The 21,366-nt window shown below is 42.5% G+C and overlaps 10 non-coding genes across 10 annotated transcripts; all 10 read right to left on the bottom strand.

Moving 5' to 3' along the window:
* Positions 1-5,532: 5,532 nt before the first annotated feature.
* On the bottom strand, positions 5,533-5,614 carry trnas-aga (transfer RNA serine (anticodon AGA)). The gene has a single exon. It is a non-coding gene; the product is annotated as a tRNA-Ser (tRNA).
* A 1,591-nt stretch (positions 5,615-7,205) lies between these two features.
* Positions 7,206-7,287, bottom strand: trnas-uga (transfer RNA serine (anticodon UGA)). Its single transcript has one exon. It is a non-coding gene; the product is annotated as a tRNA-Ser (tRNA).
* A 1,216-nt stretch (positions 7,288-8,503) lies between these two features.
* trnas-aga (transfer RNA serine (anticodon AGA)) lies at positions 8,504-8,585 on the bottom strand. The gene has a single exon. It is a non-coding gene; the product is annotated as a tRNA-Ser (tRNA).
* Positions 8,586-10,177: 1,592 nt separating this feature from the next.
* On the bottom strand, positions 10,178-10,259 carry trnas-uga (transfer RNA serine (anticodon UGA)). The gene has a single exon. It is a non-coding gene; the product is annotated as a tRNA-Ser (tRNA).
* Positions 10,260-11,478: 1,219 nt separating this feature from the next.
* On the bottom strand, positions 11,479-11,560 carry trnas-uga (transfer RNA serine (anticodon UGA)). Its single transcript has one exon. It is a non-coding gene; the product is annotated as a tRNA-Ser (tRNA).
* Positions 11,561-13,152: 1,592 nt separating this feature from the next.
* trnas-uga (transfer RNA serine (anticodon UGA)) lies at positions 13,153-13,234 on the bottom strand. The gene has a single exon. It is a non-coding gene; the product is annotated as a tRNA-Ser (tRNA).
* Positions 13,235-14,449: 1,215 nt separating this feature from the next.
* trnas-aga (transfer RNA serine (anticodon AGA)) lies at positions 14,450-14,531 on the bottom strand. The gene has a single exon. It is a non-coding gene; the product is annotated as a tRNA-Ser (tRNA).
* A 2,961-nt stretch (positions 14,532-17,492) lies between these two features.
* Positions 17,493-17,574, bottom strand: trnas-uga (transfer RNA serine (anticodon UGA)). The gene has a single exon. It is a non-coding gene; the product is annotated as a tRNA-Ser (tRNA).
* Positions 17,575-18,793: 1,219 nt separating this feature from the next.
* On the bottom strand, positions 18,794-18,875 carry trnas-uga (transfer RNA serine (anticodon UGA)). Its single transcript has one exon. It is a non-coding gene; the product is annotated as a tRNA-Ser (tRNA).
* Positions 18,876-20,467: 1,592 nt separating this feature from the next.
* On the bottom strand, positions 20,468-20,549 carry trnas-uga (transfer RNA serine (anticodon UGA)). The gene has a single exon. It is a non-coding gene; the product is annotated as a tRNA-Ser (tRNA).
* Between the last annotated feature and the right edge of the window lie 817 nt (positions 20,550-21,366).

The following is a 21,366-nucleotide window of genomic DNA, read 5'->3' on the forward strand; positions in this document are numbered from 1 at the left end:
GTTGCAGGTTACATTTTCCAAGTAAAATACAAATATTGCTACACTGCAGAAACCCATCAGCCACATGCACTCACTCCTCCCATTGAAGCAGATGAGGTTGCCGACTGTTGAAGGATCTAGAATACTCATCCTTGTTGTTCGACATTGGTGAGTATGAATTCCATCTTTCTCGTGTCTTGGGAATTCCGATGCTTTTGTTCCGAGAGGGAATGTGTTCTACCTTGTCCCTCTGGATCTGTGGAGGTTTCTCCGAAATTACACGTGGCATTCAGAAATTTGAATCAGTTTTTTAATTGCAAAAGAAATGAAGTCTAAAAACAGTCTTGTTCGAGCAAAACTGAGTTTGTAATGTCCTTCAAGGAGATGTGCTAGGGGGCAGAAATCCATCAGCCCCAAGTTTGCAATGTCCTTCAAGATGTGGACGCTTATCTGATAATATAAGCACTCTTTTTGATCCCAGAAGAGGTTGCCGACTAATGAAGGAGATAGAATACTCATCTTGTTGTGATATGCCTTAACGTGTCCGTTGCTACATAGTTGCTATGGTCCTTTTATGTTCTGGTCTTTTATGATGTCATATAGGCTTGATTCCTTGAGTATTTAAGAGCAAGTTATTCAGAGACACATCGTCAGTACGTTAAGCTTTCTTCATGTGAGGATGTCAGCCATTTTCCATGTGTTCTTAATCCAGGCCTGCTTGTTATTACTTGGAATTTTGTATATAAAGACTTTTACGTCGCCTCCTGTCTGCTTTTGGGTCCAAACCCCTCTCCTCACGTGACAGCACGTACTGACCATCATGGACCCAGCAGACCCAGAGGACCCAATCCACCGCGCCATGAGGGCACAAGGGGCACTGCTCGGCCAGCACGACCAAATCCTGAGGGAGGTTATGGAGTCTATTCAGAACCTCTCCAACACCGTCAACTCATTGACTATCCAGAAGACGTCCAGCGCTCCACCACAATCGTCATCACCCACTCCGGCCCACACGTCCAATCAAGGAGTGACCGACTCACCCGCTACTGCTGTGCCTTTTCACCGTGAACCCAACATTCCGCCACCTGAACATTATTCTGGGGAGGTAGGAGCCTGTGTCCAATTCCTAGTAAGCTGTTCCTTGGTTTTTGAGCAACAACCTTGCGCTTTTTTGGATGATCGCGCCAAGCTGGCCTATGTCATTAACTTGCTTCGGGGAAAACCAGGGAAGTGGGCCAATTCCTTGTGGGAGTCAAAGTCAGAAACATTGAGATCATTTTCTGCTTTTTCCGAGGAGATGCGCAGAGTCTTTGATCAGCCCTTCCGTACCGTGTCTTCAGGCAAACGACTATGGGCATTACGTCAGGGCTCACAGTCAGCTGCAGAATATGCCATAGAGTTCAGGATTTTAGCCTCTGAAACAGGATGGAATGAGGCAGGACAGAGAACAGCCTTCGTTTGCGGACTGTCCGAAGAGCTTCAAGACGAACTGTCTACACGGGATGAGCCTGAGTCACTCGAGCAATTAATCTCCTTAGTGATTCGGATTGACAACCGCATCAGAGAACGCCGTCGCAGTGCCAGACCTGCCCACCCTAACTCCCCTCACACGGCCATTCCGCGACGGATCGCCCAGCCTTTTGCAAGCACCTTGATGCCTGCTTCTGCCGGGGAAGAACCCATGCAACTTAGCAGAACTCGCCTCTCCCAGGAGGAACGCGCCCGGCGGGTTGCGCAGGGTCTTTGTCTCTACTGTGGAAAGCCTGGGCACTTTATCAATCAGTGCTCACTCGTACCCAAGGGTCCTCTTGATACCACAGAACGCCGCCTTAGGGTGAGCGACACTAGAACCTCTACTGAACCTCCTCGTCGCATTAACTTGCATGCCACTGTCTCCTCCCTCATGCATGATCAACCTTCAGAGAGGCAGGATCCGGAGACCATCATCCCCTCTTCATGTTTCATCAGGGCGGCTGTGTGGGACATTGAGCAAGCCGTCTTGCAGGCCCAACAACAGCAACCAGATCCTGGCTCGGGCCCTCCGGATCGACTCTTTGTCCCAGATTCTGTCCGCTCTCATGTCCTGCAATTGGGACATTCTTCCAAGTTGGCTTGTCATCATTGACTTGAACCCTCCAATTCCTGCGGCATCCCTTCTGGTGGCCCCGAATGGCTCAAGATGTGAGGGAGTTCGTCGCTGCTTGCCACACCTGCTCTCGGGGGAAGCCTTCTCACCATCGCCCAATGGGTCTTCTGCAACCCCTGCCCATCCCAGCCGCCCCTGGTCCCACCAGTCGGTCGATTTCGTCTCTGGCCTGCCGCCCTCCGAGGGAAACACGGTCATACTGACTGTTGTTGACCGTTTCTCCAAGATGGTTCACTTCATTCCATTACCCAAACTTCCTTCCGCATTTGAGACGGCAAACATCCTAGTGAACCACGTCTTCAAGCTTCATGGCATCCCCATTGACATTGTTTCTGACCGGGGTCCCCAGTTCACATCCCAGGTATGGCAAGCTTTCTGTAAAGCTCTGGGAGCGTCCTCTAGCCTGTCTTCAGGTTATCATCCCCAGACCAATGAACATCAGAGAGAGTCAATCAGGATATGGAGTCATCCCTCAGGTGTGTTTCGGCCCGCCATCCTGCTTCCTGGAGCCTACACCTACCATGGATCGAGTATTCCCACAATTCCCTCACCTCCTCATCCATGGGCATGTCTCTGTTCATGGTCGCATATGGATATCAACCTCCACTATTCCCTTCCCAGGAACAAGCGGTCGCCGTTCCCTCTGTCCGCGCTCATCTGCGGCGTTGCCATGCCGTATGGAGACATGCCAGAGCCGTCCTGTCCTGCACAGCCCAGCGCAACCAACAACTGGCCGATAGACATCGATCTTCGGCCCCTGACTATCGCCCAGGGCAAATGGTTTGGCTATCCTCCCGTGACCTTCCCCTCCAGACTGATTCCCGCAAACTAGCCCCCAGATTCATTGGACCGTTGAGAATGAGAAGATCATTAAGATAAGATAAGATAAGATAAGATAAGATAAGATGTCCTTTATTAGTCCCACAATGGGGAAATTTGAGGTGTTACAGCAGCAAAGATATAGATCACACAGATTCGGCGGCGTAATGTAGCCGTTAATGTATAACATTAGCAGCAGACATTCATAACAATGCATGCAAATATACACAGTATAAACGTATCTAGTTTAAGGAAACACTCCTAATGTCTGTCCATTATACAGAGGGGGAAACACTGTAATGATAAAAACTACTAAATGATTGAAAATACTGCAATGAAAAAAATATTGCAATGATCAAGTATACTGCAATGGTAAAAGTACTGTAATAGTAAAAGTACTGCAATGATAGAAAAATACTGCAATGATAAAAGTACTGTGATAGTAAAAGTACCGCAATGATAGGAATACTGCAATTATAAAAGTACTGCAAGGATAAAAGTACTGTAATAGTGAACGTCCTGCAATGGTAGAAATACTGCAGAGATAGAAGTACAGTAATAAGAATACGGTAATGTAAACAAAATACATCATTGGTCAATATTTAAGTACACCCTTGGCTGAAAGTGCAGTAGCGGTTTATATTGCATCCTAGGACTGCACAATTGCACTAATGCCCGCCCGTTTGTAGGCCTGACCCAATGTTCTTGTTAAAAAGTCTGACAGCAGTAGGCAGGAAGGAGCGCCGAAATCTCTCTTTGGTACAGCGAGGGTGTAAAATTCTATTACTGAAGGAGCTGTGAAGTGTTCTAAGAGTCTCATAGAGTGGGTGGGCTGGGTTGTCCAGCATTGATGACAGTTTTGCCGTCATCCTCCTGCCCCCCACTGAGTCCACAGAGTCCAGGGAGCAGCCCAGGACAGAGCTGGCCCTCCTCACTAGTTTGTCCAGTCTCTTTTTGTCCCGGCCCGAGATGCCTCCTGCCCTGGAGACCACTCCATAGAAAATGACCGGTGAAACCACCGAGTCATAGAAGTTCCTGAGGAGTGTTCCCCGAACGCCAAAGGACCTCAGCCTCCAGAGTAGGAAGAGTCTGCTCTGACCCTTCCTATAGAGAGCATCTGTGTTGTCGCTCCAGTCCAGTTAATTGTTCAGATGAACACCCAGGTACTTGTAAGTTGAGACCCTCTCAACGTCTGTTCCCTGGATATTCCCTGGATATTCACTGGTGCAGCATTAACCCTTCTGCTGTCCGTTTGAAGCTCCCGGCCTCCCTCCAGGTCCACCCAACTTTTCATGTCTCCCTCCTGAAGCCAGTCTCCTCCAGCCCCCTCAGTCCTCCTCCCGAGCTCCCCCCTCCGCCACTGGACGTTGATGGTCACCCCGCTTACATTGGGAAGAAGATTTTGGATGTACGTCGGCGTGGTCGGGGTTTTCAATATTTAGTTGACTGGGAGGGTTACGGCCCTGAGGAGCGTTCCTGGATTTCGAGATCCCTCATCCTGACACCCTCTCTGCTACGGGACTGCCACCGTGAGTTCCCTCACAAGCCAGGAAAGGCACCAGGTGGTGCCCATTGAGGGGGGGTACTGTTGTGATATGCCTTAATGTGTCTGTTGCTACACAGTTGCTATGGTCCTTTTATGCTCTGGTCTTTTATGATGTCATATAGGCTTGATTCCTTGAGTATTTAAGAGCAAGTTATTCAGAGACACATCATCAGTACGTTCAGCTTTCTTCATGTGAGGATGTCAGCCATTTTCCATGTGTTCTGAATCCAGGCCTGCTTGTTATTACTTCGAATTTTGTATATAAATACTTTTACGTCGCCACCTCCGTCTCCTGTCTGCTTTTGGGTCCAAGCCCCTCTCCTCACGTGACACATCTTTTGTTTTCTACATTTGCGAGTATGAATTCCATCTTCCTTGTGTCTTTGAAATTCCGATGCTTTTGTTCCGTAAAGCAACGTGTTCTAGGTTGTCCCTCTGGAGTTGTGGCGGTTTCTCCAAAAACAGGCACGGTTTTCAGAAGTTTGAATCAATCTTTCATATACAAAAAAAAACAAGGTTTAAATCCCGTCCCGCTGCAATTGAAGGTAGTTTACACTAATACGATTCTTGACCGAAAAGAATTTCGAACTTGAGATAAGTTGTCTGAGTGGTTAAGACAATGGATTATTAATTCATTGTGTTCTGCACACTTGTCGATACTTGACATTTAAAATGGGACTGATACAATGGGAAAAGTGTCCTACCGTGCTAATCGGAATAGGTGGTGGGTTTATGGAAATAAGAACATTGTGTACTACACACGTGGGGATAAATTCCACCCTTGTTGGACCTTAACATATCAAATTAAGATGATGCTATTGGAAAGGTGTTTGACCTCTTTGGATATGGGAATGGTACTTTGGTAATATAAGCAGTTTTCGGAAATTTGTATGTCGTTAAATTGTGAAAGAAACACGGTCCTTGTCCGACAAAACAGGGTTTGCAGAAATGCAACCGATCCATGTATATAAATGGGAATGTTACGTGATATGTTTTATTAAATTCTGATATTAGAACATCAAGTTCCCTTCTAAAACGTACACGTTGGTGGCAGGATTTGAACCTGCGAGGGGAGACCCCAATGGATTTCTAGTCCATCGCCTTAACCACTCGGCCACACCAACACAATGTCCCATGCACAGGTGCCATTTTCCAAGTACAATACAGATATTGCTACACTGCAGAAAACCATAAGCCACATGCACTCACACTTCCCATAGAAGCAGATGAGGTAGCCGACTGTTGAAGGAGATAGGATACTCATCCTTGTTGTTCTACATTGGTGAGTATGAATTCCATCTTTCTCGTGTCTTGGGAATTCCGATGCTTTTGTTCCGAGAGGGAATGTGTTCTACCTTGTCCCTCTGGATCTGTGGAGGTTTCTCCGAAATTACACGTGGCATTCAGAAATTTGAATCAGTCTTGAAATTGCAAAAGATCCTTAGATTCTCCTCTGAAAAGCTCACTTTGGCAGCAGGATAAGAACCTAAGAGGCGACACCCCAGTGAATTTTGAGTCCATCACCCTGACGACTCGGCCACACCAACACAGTTGCCCTCCAGAGGTGACATTTTCTGACGACAATAAATATTTTGCTAGGGGGCAAAATTCCATCAGCCCCAAGCACTCACTTTGATTCCATTGAAGCAGATGACGTTGCCGACTAATGGAGGAGAGAGAATACTCATCCTTTGTTTTCTGCATTTGTGAGTATGAATTCGATCATCCTCGTGTCTTTGAAATTCCGATTCTTTTGTTCCGTGAAGCAATGTGTTCTACATTGTCCCTCTGGAGCTGAGGAGGTTTCTCCAAAAACAGGCATGGTTTTCAGAAGTTTGAATCAGTCTTTCATATACAAAAGAACCACGTTTTAAATCCAGTCCTGCTACAATTGAAGGTAGTTTACACTAATACAATGTTTCTTGACCGACAAAAGGTTCCAACTTGAGATGAGGTGGCTGAGTGGTTAAGGCAATGCATTGCTAATACATTGTGTTCTGCACACTCGTCGATACTTGACGTTTAAAATGGGACTCATATAATGGGAAATGTGTCTTACCGTGTTAATCGGAATAGGAGGTGGGTCTATGGAAATAAGAACATTGTGTTCTACACAAGTGGGTATAAATTCCACCCTCGCTGGACCTTAACATATTAAATTATGATGATAATATTGGAAAGGTGTTTGACCTCTTTAGATATGGGAATAGTACTTTGGTAATATAAGCAGTTTTGAGAAATTTATGTCGTTAAATTGCCAAAAAGAAACACAGTCCTTGTCCGACAAAGGGCATTTGCAGAACTACGACCCTTCCTTATGGATAAATGGGGATTTTACATGATATGTTTTGATAAATTGTTGAAGACCCTAATCTGATATTAGAAGATAAAGTTACCTGCGGAAAGATACACTTTGGTGGCAGTATTCGACCATGCAAGGGGCGACCACAATGGATTTCTAGTCCATCGTCTTAACCACTCAGTCATCACAGTATGCCAGCTTTAGGTGAGATTTTCCAAGTACAATACAGATTTTGCCAAATTGCCAAAGATCCATAGTCCAAACACTGTATTCGTCCAACAAAACACAGTTTACCCTAATACAACCATTCTTGTAGAATAATGTGGATTTTATATTTTGCATGATGCGATTTGTTCAACTGTTGAAAAGTCTTATCAGATGAGAGAACACCCGGTTCTCCTCTAAAAAGACCACGTTGGCAGCAGGATTTGAACCTACGAGGGGAGACCCCAATGGATTTCAAGTCCATCTCCTTAACCACTCGGCCACACCAACAAAGTGTCCCCCTTGCTGGTTACATTTTCCAAGTCTAATACAAATATTGCTACACTGCAGAAACCCATCAGCCACAAGCACTCACTCCTCCCATTGAAGCAGATGAGGTTGCCGATTGTTGAAGGATCTAGAATACTCATCCTTGTTGTTCGACATTGGTGAGTATGAATTCCATCTTTCTCGTGTCTTGGGAATTCCGATGCTTTTGTTCCGTGAGGCGATGTGTTCTACCTTGCCCCTCTAGATCTGTGGAGGTTTCTCCCAAATTACACGTGGCATTCAGAAAATTGAATCAGTTTTTTAATTGCAAAAGAAATTAAGTCTAAAAACAGTCTTGTTCGAGCAAAACTGGGTTTGTAATGTCCTTCAAGGAGATGTACTAGGGGGCAGAAATCCATCAGCCCCAAGTTTGTAATGTCCTTCAAGATGTGGACGCTTATCTGATAATATAAGCACTCTTTTTGATCCCAGATGAGGTTGCCGACTAATGAAGGAGATAGAATACTCATCTTTTGTTTTCTACATTTGTGAGTATGAATTCCATCTTCCTCGTGTCTTTGAAATTCCGATGCTTTTGTTCCGTAAAGCAACGTGTTCTAGGTTGTCCCTCTGGAGTTGTGGCGGTTTCTCCAAAAACAGGCACGGTGTCAGAAGTTTGAATCAGTCTTTCATATAAAAAAAAAAAACAAGGTTTAAATCCCGTCCTGCTGCAATTGAAGGTAGTTTACACTAATACGTTTCTTGACCGAAAAGAATTTCGAACTTGAGATAAGTTGGCTGAGTGGTTAAGACAATGGATTATTAATACATTGTGTTCTGCACACTTGTCGATACTTGACATTTAAAATGGGACTGATACAATGGGAAAAGTGTCCTACCGTGCTAATCGGAATAGGTGGTGGGTTTATGGAAATAAGAACATTGTGTACTACACACGTGGGGATAAATTCCACGCTTGTTGGACCTTAACATATCAAATTAAGATGATGCTATTGGAAAGGTGTTTGACCTCTTTGGATATGGGAATGGTACTTTGGTAATATAAGCAGTTTTCGGAAATTTGTATGTCGTTAAATTGTGAAAGAAACACGGTCCTTGTCCGACAAAACGGGGTTTGCAGAAATGCAACCGATCCATGTATATAAATGGGAATGTTACGTGATATGTTTTATTAATTTCTGATATTAGAACATCAAGTTCCCTTCTAAAACGTACACGTTGGTGGCAGGATTTGAACCTGCGAGGGGAGACCCCAATGGATTTCTAGTCCATCGCCTTAACCACTCAGCCACACCAACAAAGTGTCCCCGTTGCAGGTTACATTTTCCAAGTACAATACAAATATTGCTACACTGCAGAAACCCATCAGCCACATGCACTCACTCCTCCCATTGAAGCAGATGAGGTTGCCGACTGTTGAAGGATCTAGAATACTCATCCTTGTTGTTCGACATTGGTGAGTATGAATTCCATCTTTCTCGTGTCTTGGGAATTCCGATGCTTTTGTTCCCGAGAGGGAATGTGTTCTACCTTGTCCCTCTGGATCTGTGGAGGTTTCTCTGAAATTACACGTGGCATTCAGAAATTTGAATCAGTCTTGAAATTTCAAAAGATCCTTAGATTCTCCTCTGAAAAGCTCACTTTGGCAGCAGGATAAGAACCTAAGAGGCGACACCCCAGTGAATTTTTAGTCCATCACCCTGACCACTCGGCCACACCAACACAGTTGCCCTCCAGAGGTGACATTTTCTGACGACAATACATATTTTGCTAGGGGGCAAAATTCCATCAGCCCCAAGCACTCACTTTGATTCCATTGAAGCAGATGACATTGCCGACTAATGGAGGAGAGAGAATACTCATCCTTTGTTTTCTGCATTTGTGAGTATGAATTCGATCTTCCTCGTGTCTTTGAAATTCCGATGCTTTTGTTCCGTGAAGCAATGTGTTCTACATTGTCCCTCTGGAGCTGAGGAGGTTTCTCCAAAAACAGGCACGGTTTTAAGAAGTTTGAATCAGTCTTTCATATACAAAAGAACCACGTTTTAAATCCAGTCCTGCTACAATTGAAGGTAGTTTACACTAATACAATGTTTCTTGACCGACATAAGGTTCCAACTTGAGATGAGGTGGCTGAGTGGTTAAGGCAATGCATTGTTAATACATTGTGTTCTGCACACTCGCCGATACTTGACATTTAAAATGGGACTCATATAATGGGAAATGTGTCTTACCGTGTTAATCGGAATAGGTGGTGGGTCTATGGAAATAAGAACATTGTGTTCTACACAAGTGGGTATAAATTCCACCCTCGCTGGACCTTAACATATCAAATTATGATGATAATATAGGAAAGGTGTTTGACCTCTTTAGATATGGGAATAGTACTTTGGTAATATAAGCAGTTTTGAGAAATTTATGTCGTTAAATTGCCAAAAAGAAACACAGTCCTTGTCCGACAAAGGGCATTTGCAGAACTATGACCCTTCCATATGGATAAATGGGGATTTTACATGATATGTTTTGTTAAATTGTTGAAGACCCAAATCTGATATTAGAAGATAAATATACCTGCGGAAAGATACACTTTGGTGGCAGTATTCGAACATGCAAGGGGCGACCACCATGGATTTCCAGTCCAATCTCTTAACCACTCTGTCATCACAGTAAGCCAGTTTTAGGTGAGATTTTCCAAGTACAATACAGATTTTGCCAAATTGCCAAAGAGCCATAGTCCAAACACTGTATTCGTCCAACAAAACACAGTTTACCCTAATACAACCATTCTTGTAGAATAATGTGGATTTTATATTTTGCATGATGTGATTTGTTCAACTGTTGAAAAGTCTTATCAGATAAGAGAACACCCGGTTCTCCTCTAAAAAGCCCACGTTGGCAGCAGGATTTGAACCTACGAGGGGAGACCCCAATGAATTTCAAGTCCATCGCCTTAACCACTCAGCCACACCAACAAAGTGTCCTCGTTGCAGGTTACATTTTCCAAGTACAATACAAATATTGCTACACTGCAGAAACCCATCAGCCACATGCACTCACTCCTCCCATTGAAGCAGATGAGGTTGCCGACTGTTGAAGGATCTAGAATACTCATCCTTGTTGTTCGACATTGGTGAGTATGAATTCCATCCTTCTCGTCGTGTCTTGGGAATTCCGATGCTTTTGTTCCGAGAGGGAATGTGTTCTACCTTGTCCCTCTGGATCTGTGGAGGTTTCTCCGAAATTACACGTGGCATTCAGAAATTTGAATCAGTTTTTTAATTGCAAAAGAAATGAAGTCCAAAAACAGTCTTGTTCGAGCAAAACTGAGTTTGTAATGTCCTTCAAGGAGATGTGCTAGGGGGCAGAAATCCATCAGCCCCAAGTTTGCAATGTCCTTCAAGATGTGGACGCTTATCTGATAATATAAGCACTCTTTTTGATCCCAGATGAGGTTGCCGACTAATGAAGGAGATAGAATACTCATCTTTTGTTTTCTACATTTGTGAGTATGAATTCCATCTTCCTCGTGTCTTTGAAATTCCGATGCTTTTGTTCCGTAAAGCAACGTGTTCTAGGTTGTCCCTCTGGAGTTGTGGCGGTTTCTCCAAAAACAGGCACGGTTTTCAGAAGTTTGAATCAGTCTTTCATATAAAAAAAAAAACAAGGTTTAAATCCCGTCCTGCTGCAATTGAAGGTAGTTTACACTAATACGTTTCTTGACCGAAAAGAATTTCGAACTTGAGATAAGTTGGCTGAGTGGTTAAGACAATGGATTATTAATACATTGTGTTCTGCACACTTGTCGATACTTGACATTTAAAATGGGACTGATACAATGGGAAAAGTGTCCTACCGTGCTAATCGGAATAGGTGGTGGGTTTATGGAAATAAGAACATTGTGTACTACACACGTGGGGATAAATTCCACCCTTGTTGGACCTTAACATATCAAATTAAGATGATGCTATTGGAAAGGTGTTTGACCTCTTTGGATATGGGAATGGTACTTTGGTAATATAAGCAGTTTTCGGAAATTTGTATGTCGTTAAATTGTGAAAGAAACACGGTCCTTGTCCGACAAAACGGGGTTTGCAGAAATGCAACCGATCCATGTATATAAATGGGAATGTTACGTGATATGTTTTATTAAATTCTGATATTAGAACATCAAGTTCCCTTCTAAAACGTACACGTTGGTGGCAGGATTTGAACCTGCGAGGGGAGACCCCAATGGATTTCAAGTCCATCGCCTTAACCACTCAGCCACACCAACAAAGTGTCCCCGTTGAAGGTTACATTTTCCAAGTACAATACAAATATTGCTACACTGCAGAAACCCATCAGCCACATGCACTCACTCCTCCCAAAGAAGCAGATGAGGTAGCCGACTGTTGAAGGAGATAGGATACTCATCCTTGTTGTTCTACATTGGTGAGTATGAATTCCATCTTTCTCGTGTCTTGGGAATTCCGATGCTTTTGTTCTGAGAGGGAATGTGTTCTACCTTGTCCCTCTGGATCTGTGGAGGTTTCTCCGAAATTACACGTGGCATTCAGAAATTTGAATCAGTCTTGAAATTGCAAAAGATCCTTAGATTCACCTCTGAAAACCTCACTTTGGCAGCAGGATAAGAACCTACGAGGGGACACCCCAGTGAATTTTTAGTCCATCACCTTGACCACTCGGCCACACCAACACAGTTGCCCTCCAGAGGTGTCATTTTCTGACGACAATACATATTTTGCTAGGGGGCAAAATTCCATCAGCCCCAAGCACTCACTTTGATTCCATTGAAGCAGATGACGTTGCCGACTAATGGAGGAGAGAGAATACTCATCCTTTGTTTTCTGCATTTGTGAGTATGAATTCGATCTTCCTCGTGTCTTTGAAATTCCGATGCTTTTGTTCCGTGAAGCAATGTGTTCTACATTGTCCCTCTGGAGCTGAGGAGGTTTCTCCAAAAACAGGCACGGTTTTCAGAAGTTTGAATCAGTCTTTCATATACAAAAGAACCACGTTTTAAAACCAGTCCTGCTACAATTGAAGGTAGTTTACACTAATACAATGTTTCTTGACCGACAAAAGGTTCCAACTTGAGATGAGGTGGCTGAGTGGTTAAGGCAATGCATTGCTAATACATTGTGTTCTGCACACTCGCCGATACTTGACATTTAAAATGGGACTCATATAATGGGAAATGTGTCTTACCGTGTTAATCGGAATAGGAGGTGGGTCTATGGAAATAAGAACATTGTGTTCTACACAAGTGGGTATAAATTCCACCCTCGCTGGACCTTAACATATCAAATTATGATGATAATATTGGAAATGTGTTTGACCTCTTTAGATATGGGAATAGTACTTTGGTAATATAAGCAGTTTTGAGAAATTTATGTCGTTAAATTGCCAAAAAGAAACACAGTCCTTGTCCGACAAAAGGGCATTTGCAGAACTACGACCCTTCCATATGGATAAATGGGGATTTTACATGATATGTTTTGATAAATTGTTGAAGACCCTAATCTGATATTAGAAGATAAAGTTACCTGCGGAAAGATACACTTTGGTGGCAGTATTCGAACATGCAAGGGGCGACCACAATGGATTTCTAGTCTATTGTCTTAACCACTCAGTCATCACAGTATGCCAGTTTTAGGTGAGATTTTCCAAGTACAATACAGATTTTGCCAAATTGCCAAAGATCCATAGTCCAAACACTGTATTCGTCCAACAAAACACAGTTTACCCTAATACAACCATTCTTGTAGAATAATGTGGATTTTATATTTTGCATGATGCGATTTGTTCAACTGTTGAAAAGTCTTATCAGATGAGAGAACACCCGGTTCTCCTCTAAAAAGCCCACGTTGGCAGCAGGATTTGAACCTACGAGGGGAGACCCCAATGGATTTCAAGTCCATCGCCTTAACCACTCAGCCACACCAACAAAGTGTCCCCCTTGAAGGTTACATTTTCCAAGTCTAATACAAATATTGCTACACTGCAGAAACCCATCAGCCACATGCACTCACTCCTCCCATTGAAGCAGATGAGGTTGCCGACTGTTGAAGGATCTAGAATACTCATTCTTGTTGTTCGACATTGGTGAGTATGAATTCCATCTTTCTCGTGTCTTGGGAATTCCGATGCTTTTGTTCCGTGAGGCGATGTGTTCTACCTTGTCCCTCTAGATCTGTGGAGGTTTCTCCCAAATTATACGTGGCATTCAGAAAATTGAATCAGTTTTTTAATTGCAAAAGAAATTAAGTCTAAAAACAGTCTTGTTCGAGCAAAACTGGGTTTGTAATGTCCTTCAAGGAGATGTGCTAGGGGGCAGAAATCCATCAGCCCCAAGTTTGTAATGTCCTTCAAGATGTGGACGCTTATCTGATAATATAAGCACTCTTTTTGATCCCAGATGAGGTTGCCGACTAATGAAGGAGATAGAATACTCATCTTTTGTTTTCTACATTTGTGAGTATGAATTCCATCTTCCTCGTGTCTTTGAAATTCCGATGCTTTTGTTCCGTAAAGCAACGTGTTCTAGGTTGTCCCTCTGGAGTTGTGGCGGTTTCTCTAAAAACAGGCACGGTTTTCAGAAGTTTGAATCAGTCTTTCATATAAAAAAAAAACAAGGTTTAAATCCCGTCCTGCTGCAATTGAAGGTAGTTTACACTAATACGTTTCTTGACCGAAAAGAATTTCGAACTTGAGATAAGTTGGCTGAGTGGTTAAGACAATGGATTATTAATACATTGTGTTCTGCACACTTGTCGATGCTTGACATTTAAAATGGGACTGATACAATGGGAAAAGTGTCCTACCGTGCTAATCGGAATAGGTGGTGGGTTTATGGAAATAAGAACATTGAGTACTACACACGTGGGGATAAATTCCACCCTTGTTGGACCTTAACATATCAAATTAAGATGATGCTATTGGAAAGGTGTTTGACCTCTTTGGATATGGGAATGGTACTTTGGTAATATAAGCAGTTTTCGGAAATTTGTATGTCGTTAAATTGTGAAAGAAACACGGTCCTTGTCCGACAAAACGGGGTTTGCAGAAATGCAACCGATCCATGTATATAAATGGGAATGTTACGTGATATGTTTTATTATATTCTGATATTAGAACATCAAGTTCCCTTCTAAAACGTACACGTTGGTGGGAGGATTTGAAGCTGCGAGGGGAGACCCCGATGGATTTCTAGTCCATCGCCTTAACCACTCGGCCACACCAACACAATGTCCCATGCACAGGTGCCATTTTCCAAGTACAATACAGATATTGCTACACTGCAGAAAACCATAAGCCACATGCACTCACACTTCCCATAGAAGCAGATGAGGTAGCCGACTGTTGAAGGAGATAGAATACTCATCCTTGTTGTTCTACATTGGTGAGTATGAATTCCATCTTTCTCGTGTCTTGGGAATTCCGATGCTTTTGTTCTGAGAGGGAATGTGTTCTACCTTGTCCCTCTGGATCTGTGGAGGTTTCTCCGAAATTACACGTGGCATTCAGAAATTTGAATCAGTCTTGAAATTGCAAAAGATCCTTAGATTCTCCTCTGAAAAGCTCACTTTGGCAGCAGGATAAGAACCTACGAGGGGACACCCCAGTGAATTTTTAGTCCATCACCCTGACCACTCGGCCACACCAACACAGTTGTCCTCCAGAGGTGACATTTTCTGATGACAATACATATTTTGCTAGGGGGCAAAATTCCATCAGCCCCAAGCACTCACTTTGATTCCATTGAAGCAGATGACGTTGCCGACTAATGGAGGAGAGAGAATACTCATCCTTTGTTTTCTGCATTTGTGAGTATGAATTCGATCTTCCTCGTGTCTTTGAAATTCCGATGGTTTTGTTCCGTGAAGCAATGTGTTCTACATTGTCCCTCAGGAGCTGAGGAGGTTTCTCCAAAAACAGGCACGGTTTTAAGAAGTTTGAATCAGTCTTTCATATACAAAAGAACCACGTTTTAAATCCAGTCCTGCTACAATTGAAGGTAGTTTACACTAATACAATGTTTCTTGACCGACAAAAGGTTCCAACTTGAGATGAGGTGGCTGAGTGGTTAAGGCAATGCATTGCTAATACATTGTGTTCTGCACACTCGCCGATACTTGACATTTAAAATGGGACTCATATAATGGGAAATGTGTCTTACCGTGTTAATCGGAATAGGAGGTGGGTCTATGGAAATAAGAACATTGTGTTCTACACACGTGGGTATAAATTCCACCCTCGATGGACCTTAACATATCAAATTATGATGATAATATTGGAAAGCTGTTTGACCTCTTTAGATATGGGAATAGTACTTTGGTAATATAAGCAGTTTTGAGAAATTTATGTCGGTAAATTGCCAAAAAGAAACACAGTCCTTGTCCGACAAAGGGCATTTGCAGAACTACGACCCTTCCATATGGATAAATGGGGATTTTACATGATATGTTTTGTTAAATTGTTGAAGACCCTAATCTGATATTAGAAGATAAAGTTACCTGCGGAAAGATACACTTTGGTGGCAGTATTCGAACATGCAAGGGGCGACCACAATGGATTTCTAGTCCATCGCCTTAACCACTCAGCCACACCAACAAAGTGTCCCCGTTGCAGGTTACATTTTCCAAGTACAATACAAATATTGCTACACTGCAGAAACCCATCAGCCACATGCACTCACTCCTCCCATTGAAGCAGATGAGGTTGCCGACTGTTGAAGGATCTAGAATACTCATCCTTGTTGTTCGACATTGGTGAGTATGAATTCCATCTTTCTCGTGTCTTGGGAATTCCGATGCTTTTGTTCCCGAGAGGGAATGTGTTCTACCTTGTCCCTCTGGATCTGTGGAGGTTTCTCTGAAATTACACGTGGCATTCAGAAATTTGAATCAGTCTTGAAATTTCAAAAGATCCTTAGATTCTCCTCTGAAAAGCTCACTTTGGCAGCAGGATAAGAACCTAAGAGGCGACACCCCAGTGAATTTTTAGTCCATCACCCTGACCACTCGGCCACACCAACACAGTTGCCCTCCAGAGGTGACATTTTCTGACGACAATACATATTTTGCTAGGGGGCAAAATTCCATCAGCCCCAAGCACTCACTTTGATTCCATTGAAGCAGATGACATTGCCGACTAATGGAGGAGAGAGAATACTCATCCTTTGTTTTCTGCATTTGTGAGTATGAATTCGATCTTCCTCGTGTCTTTGAAATTCCGATGCTTTTGTTCCGTGAAGCAATGTGTTCTACATTGTCCCTCTGGAGCTGAGGAGGTTTCTCCAAAAACAGGCACGGTTTTAAGAAGTTTGAATCAGTCTTTCATATACAAAAGAACCACGTTTTAAATCCAGTCCTGCTACAATTGAAGGTAGTTTACACTAATACAATGTTTCTTGACCGACATAAGGTTCCAACTTGAGATGAGGTGGCTGAGTGGTTAAGGCAATGCATTGTTAATACATTGTGTTCTGCACACTCGCCGATACTTGACATTTAAAATGGGACTCATATAATGGGAAATGTGTCTTACCGTGTTAATCGGAATAGGTGGTGGGTCTATGGAAATAAGAACATTGTGTTCTACACAAGTGGGTATAAATTCCACCCTCGCTGGACCTTAACATATCAAATTATGATGATAATATAGGAAAGGTGTTTGACCTCTTTAGATATGGGAATAGTACTTTGGTAATATAAGCAGTTTTGAGAAATTTATGTCGTTAAATTGCCAAAAAGAAACACAGTCCTTGTCCGACAAAGGGCATTTGCAGAACTATGACCCTTCCATATGGATAAATGGGGATTTTACATGATATGTTTTGTTAAATTGTTGAAGACCCAAATCTGATATTAGAAGATAAATATACCTGCGGAAAGATACACTTTGGTGGCAGTATTCGAACATGCAAGGGGCGACCACCATGGATTTCCAGTCCAATCTCTTAACCACTCTGTCATCACAGTAAGCCAGTTTTAGGTGAGATTTTCCAAGTACAATACAGATTTTGCCAAATTGCCAAAGAGCCATAGTCCAAACACTGTATTCGTCCAACAAAACACAGTTTACCCTAATACAACCATTCTTGTAGAATAATGTGGATTTTATATTTTGCATGATGTGATTTGTTCAACTGTTGAAAAGTCTTATCAGATAAGAGAACACCCGGTTCTCCTCTAAAAAGCCCACGTTGGCAGCAGGATTTGAACCTACGAGGGGAGACCCCAATGAATTTCAAGTCCATCGCCTTAACCACTCAGCCACACCAACAAAGTGTCCTCGTTGCAGGTTACATTTTCCAAGTACAATACAAATATTGCTACACTGCAGAAACCCATCAGCCACATGCACTCACTCCTCCCATTGAAGCAGATGAGGTTGCCGACTGTTGAAGGATCTAGAATACTCATCCTTGTTGTTCGACATTGGTGAGTATGAATTCCATCCTTCTCGTCGTGTCTTGGGAATTCCGATGCTTTTGTTCCGAGAGGGAATGTGTTCTACCTTGTCCCTCTGGATCTGTGGAGGTTTCTCCGAAATTACACGTGGCATTCAGAAATTTGAATCAGTTTTTTAATTGCAAAAGAAATGAAGTCCAAAAACAGTCTTGTTCGAGCAAAACTGAGTTTGTAATGTCCTTCAAGGAGATGTGCTAGGGGGCAGAAATCCATCAGCCCCAAGTTTGCAATGTCCTTCAAGATGTGGACGCTTATCTGATAATATAAGCACTCTTTTTGATCCCAGATGAGGTTGCCGACTAATGAAGGAGATAGAATACTCATCTTTTGTTTTCTACATTTGTGAGTATGAATTCCATCTTCCTCGTGTCTTTGAAATTCCGATGCTTTTGTTCCGTAAAGCAACGTGTTCTAGGTTGTCCCTCTGGAGTTGTGGCGGTTTCTCCAAAAACAGGCACGGTTTTCAGAAGTTTGAATCAGTCTTTCATATAAAAAAAAAAACAAGGTTTAAATCCCGTCCTGCTGCAATTGAAGGTAGTTTACACTAATACGTTTCTTGACCGAAAAGAATTTCGAACTTGAGATAAGTTGGCTGAGTGGTTAAGACAATGGATTATTAATACATTGTGTTCTGCACACTTGTCGATACTTGACATTTAAAATGGGACTGATACAATGGGAAAAGTGTCCTACCGTGCTAATCGGAATAGGTGGTGGGTTTATGGAAATAAGAACATTGTGTACTACACACGTGGGGATAAATTCCACCCTTGTTGGACCTTAACATATCAAATTAAGATGATGCTATTGGAAAGGTGTTTGACCTCTTTGGATATGGGAATGGTACTTTGGTAATATAAGCAGTTTTCGGAAATTTGTATGTCGTTAAATTGTGAAAGAAACACGGTCCTTGTCCGACAAAACGGGGTTTGCAGAAATGCAACCGATCCATGTATATAAATGGGAATGTTACGTGATATGTTTTATTAAATTCTGATATTAGAACATCAAGTTCCCTTCTAAAACGTACACGTTGGTGGCAGGATTTGAACCTGCGAGGGGAGACCCCAATGGATTTCAAGTCCATCGCCTTAACCACTCAGCCACACCAACAAAGTGTCCCCGTTGAAGGTTACATTTTCCAAGTACAATACAAATATTGCTACACTGCAGAAACCCATCAGCCACATGCACTCACTCCTCCCAAAGAAGCAGATGAGGTAGCCGACTGTTGAAGGAGATAGGATACTCATCCTTGTTGTTCTACATTGGTGAGTATGAATTCCATCTTTCTCGTGTCTTGGGAATTCCGATGCTTTTGTTCTGAGAGGGAATGTGTTCTACCTTGTCCCTCTGGATCTGTGGAGGTTTCTCCGAAATTACACGTGGCATTCAGAAATTTGAATCAGTCTTGAAATTGCAAAAGATCCTTAGATTCACCTCTGAAAACCTCACTTTGGCAGCAGGATAAGAACCTACGAGGGGACACCCCAGTGAATTTTTAGTCCATCACCTTGACCACTCGGCCACACCAACACAGTTGCCCTCCAGAGGTGTCATTTTCTGACGACAATACATATTTTGCTAGGGGGCAAAATTCCATCAGCCCCAAGCACTCACTTTGATTCCATTGAAGCAGATGACGTTGCCGACTAATGGAGGAGAGAGAATACTCATCCTTTGTTTTCTGCATTTGTGAGTATGAATTCGATCTTCCTCGTGTCTTTGAAATTCCGATGCTTTTGTTCCGTGAAGCAATGTGTTCTACATTGTCCCTCTGGAGCTGAGGAGGTTTCTCCAAAAACAGGCACGGTTTTCAGAAGTTTGAATCAGTCTTTCATATACAAAAGAACCACGTTTTAAAACCAGTCCTGCTACAATTGAAGGTAGTTTACACTAATACAATGTTTCTTGACCGACAAAAGGTTCCAACTTGAGATGAGGTGGCTGAGTGGTTAAGGCAATGCATTGCTAATACATTGTGTTCTGCACACTCGCCGATACTTGACATTTAAAATGGGACTCATATAATGGGAAATGTGTCTTACCGTGTTAATCGGAATAGGAGGTGGGTCTATGGAAATAAGAACATTGTGTTCTACACAAGTGGGTATAAATTCCACCCTCGCTGGACCTTAACATATCAAATTATGATGATAATATTGGAAATGTGTTTGACCTCTTTAGATATGGGAATAGTACTTTGGTAATATAAGCAGTTTTGAGAAATTTATGTCGTTAAATTGCCAAAAAGAAACACAGTCCTTGTCCGACAAAAGGGCATTTGCAGAACTACGACCCTTCCATATGGATAAATGGGGATTTTACATGATATGTTTTGATAAATTGTTGAAGACCCTAATCTGATATTAGAAGATAAAGTTACCTGCGGAAAGATACACTTTGGTGGCAGTATTCGAACATGCAAGGGGCGACCACAATGGATTTCTAGTCTATTGTCTTAACCACTCAGTCATCACAGTATGCCAGTTTTAGGTGAGATTTTCCAAGTACAATACAGATTTTGCCAAATTGCCAAAGATCCATAGTCCAAACACTGTATTCGTCCAACAAAACACAGTTTACCCTAATACAACCATTCTTGTAGAATAATGTGGATTTTATATTTTGCATGATGCGATTTGTTCAACTGTTGAAAAGTCTTATCAGATGAGAGAACACCCGGTTCTCCTCTAAAAAGCCCACGTTGGCAGCAGGATTTGAACCTACGAGGGGAGACCCCAATGGATTTCAAGTCCATCGCCTTAACCACTCAGCCACACCAACAAAGTGTCCCCCTTGAAGGTTACATTTTCCAAGTCTAATACAAATATTGCTACACTGCAGAAACCCATCAGCCACATGCACTCACTCCTCCCATTGAAGCAGATGAGGTTGCCGACTGTTGAAGGATCTAGAATACTCATTCTTGTTGTTCGACATTGGTGAGTATGAATTCCATCTTTCTCGTGTCTTGGGAATTCCGATGCTTTTGTTCCGTGAGGCGATGTGTTCTACCTTGTCCCTCTAGATCTGTGGAGGTTTCTCCCAAATTATACGTGGCATTCAGAAAATTGAATCAGTTTTTTAATTGCAAAAGAAATTAAGTCTAAAAACAGTCTTGTTCGAGCAAAACTGGGTTTGTAATGTCCTTCAAGGAGATGTGCTAGGGGGCAGAAATCCATCAGCCCCAAGTTTGTAATGTCCTTCAAGATGTGGACGCTTATCTGATAATATAAGCACTCTTTTTGATCCCAGATGAGGTTGCCGACTAATGAAGGAGATAGAATACTCATCTTTTGTTTTCTACATTTGTGAGTATGAATTCCATCTTCCTCGTGTCTTTGAAATTCCGATGCTTTTGTTCCGTAAAGCAACGTGTTCTAGGTTGTCCCTCTGGAGTTGTGGCGGTTTCTCTAAAAACAGGCACGGTTTTCAGAAGTTTGAATCAGTCTTTCATATAAAAAAAAAACAAGGTTTAAATCCCGTCCTGCTGCAATTGAAGGTAGTTTACACTAATACGTTTCTTGACCGAAAAGAATTTCGAACTTGAGATAAGTTGGCTGAGTGGTTAAGACAATGGATTATTAATACATTGTGTTCT

The sequence above is a fragment of the Idiotropiscis lumnitzeri genome, chromosome 19 (assembly GCF_059441095.1).
Source record: "Idiotropiscis lumnitzeri isolate Australia: NSW breed Sydney's pygmy pipehorse chromosome 19, RoL_Ilum_1.0, whole genome shotgun sequence".
Lineage (NCBI taxonomy): Eukaryota > Metazoa > Chordata > Actinopteri > Syngnathiformes > Syngnathidae > Idiotropiscis > Idiotropiscis lumnitzeri.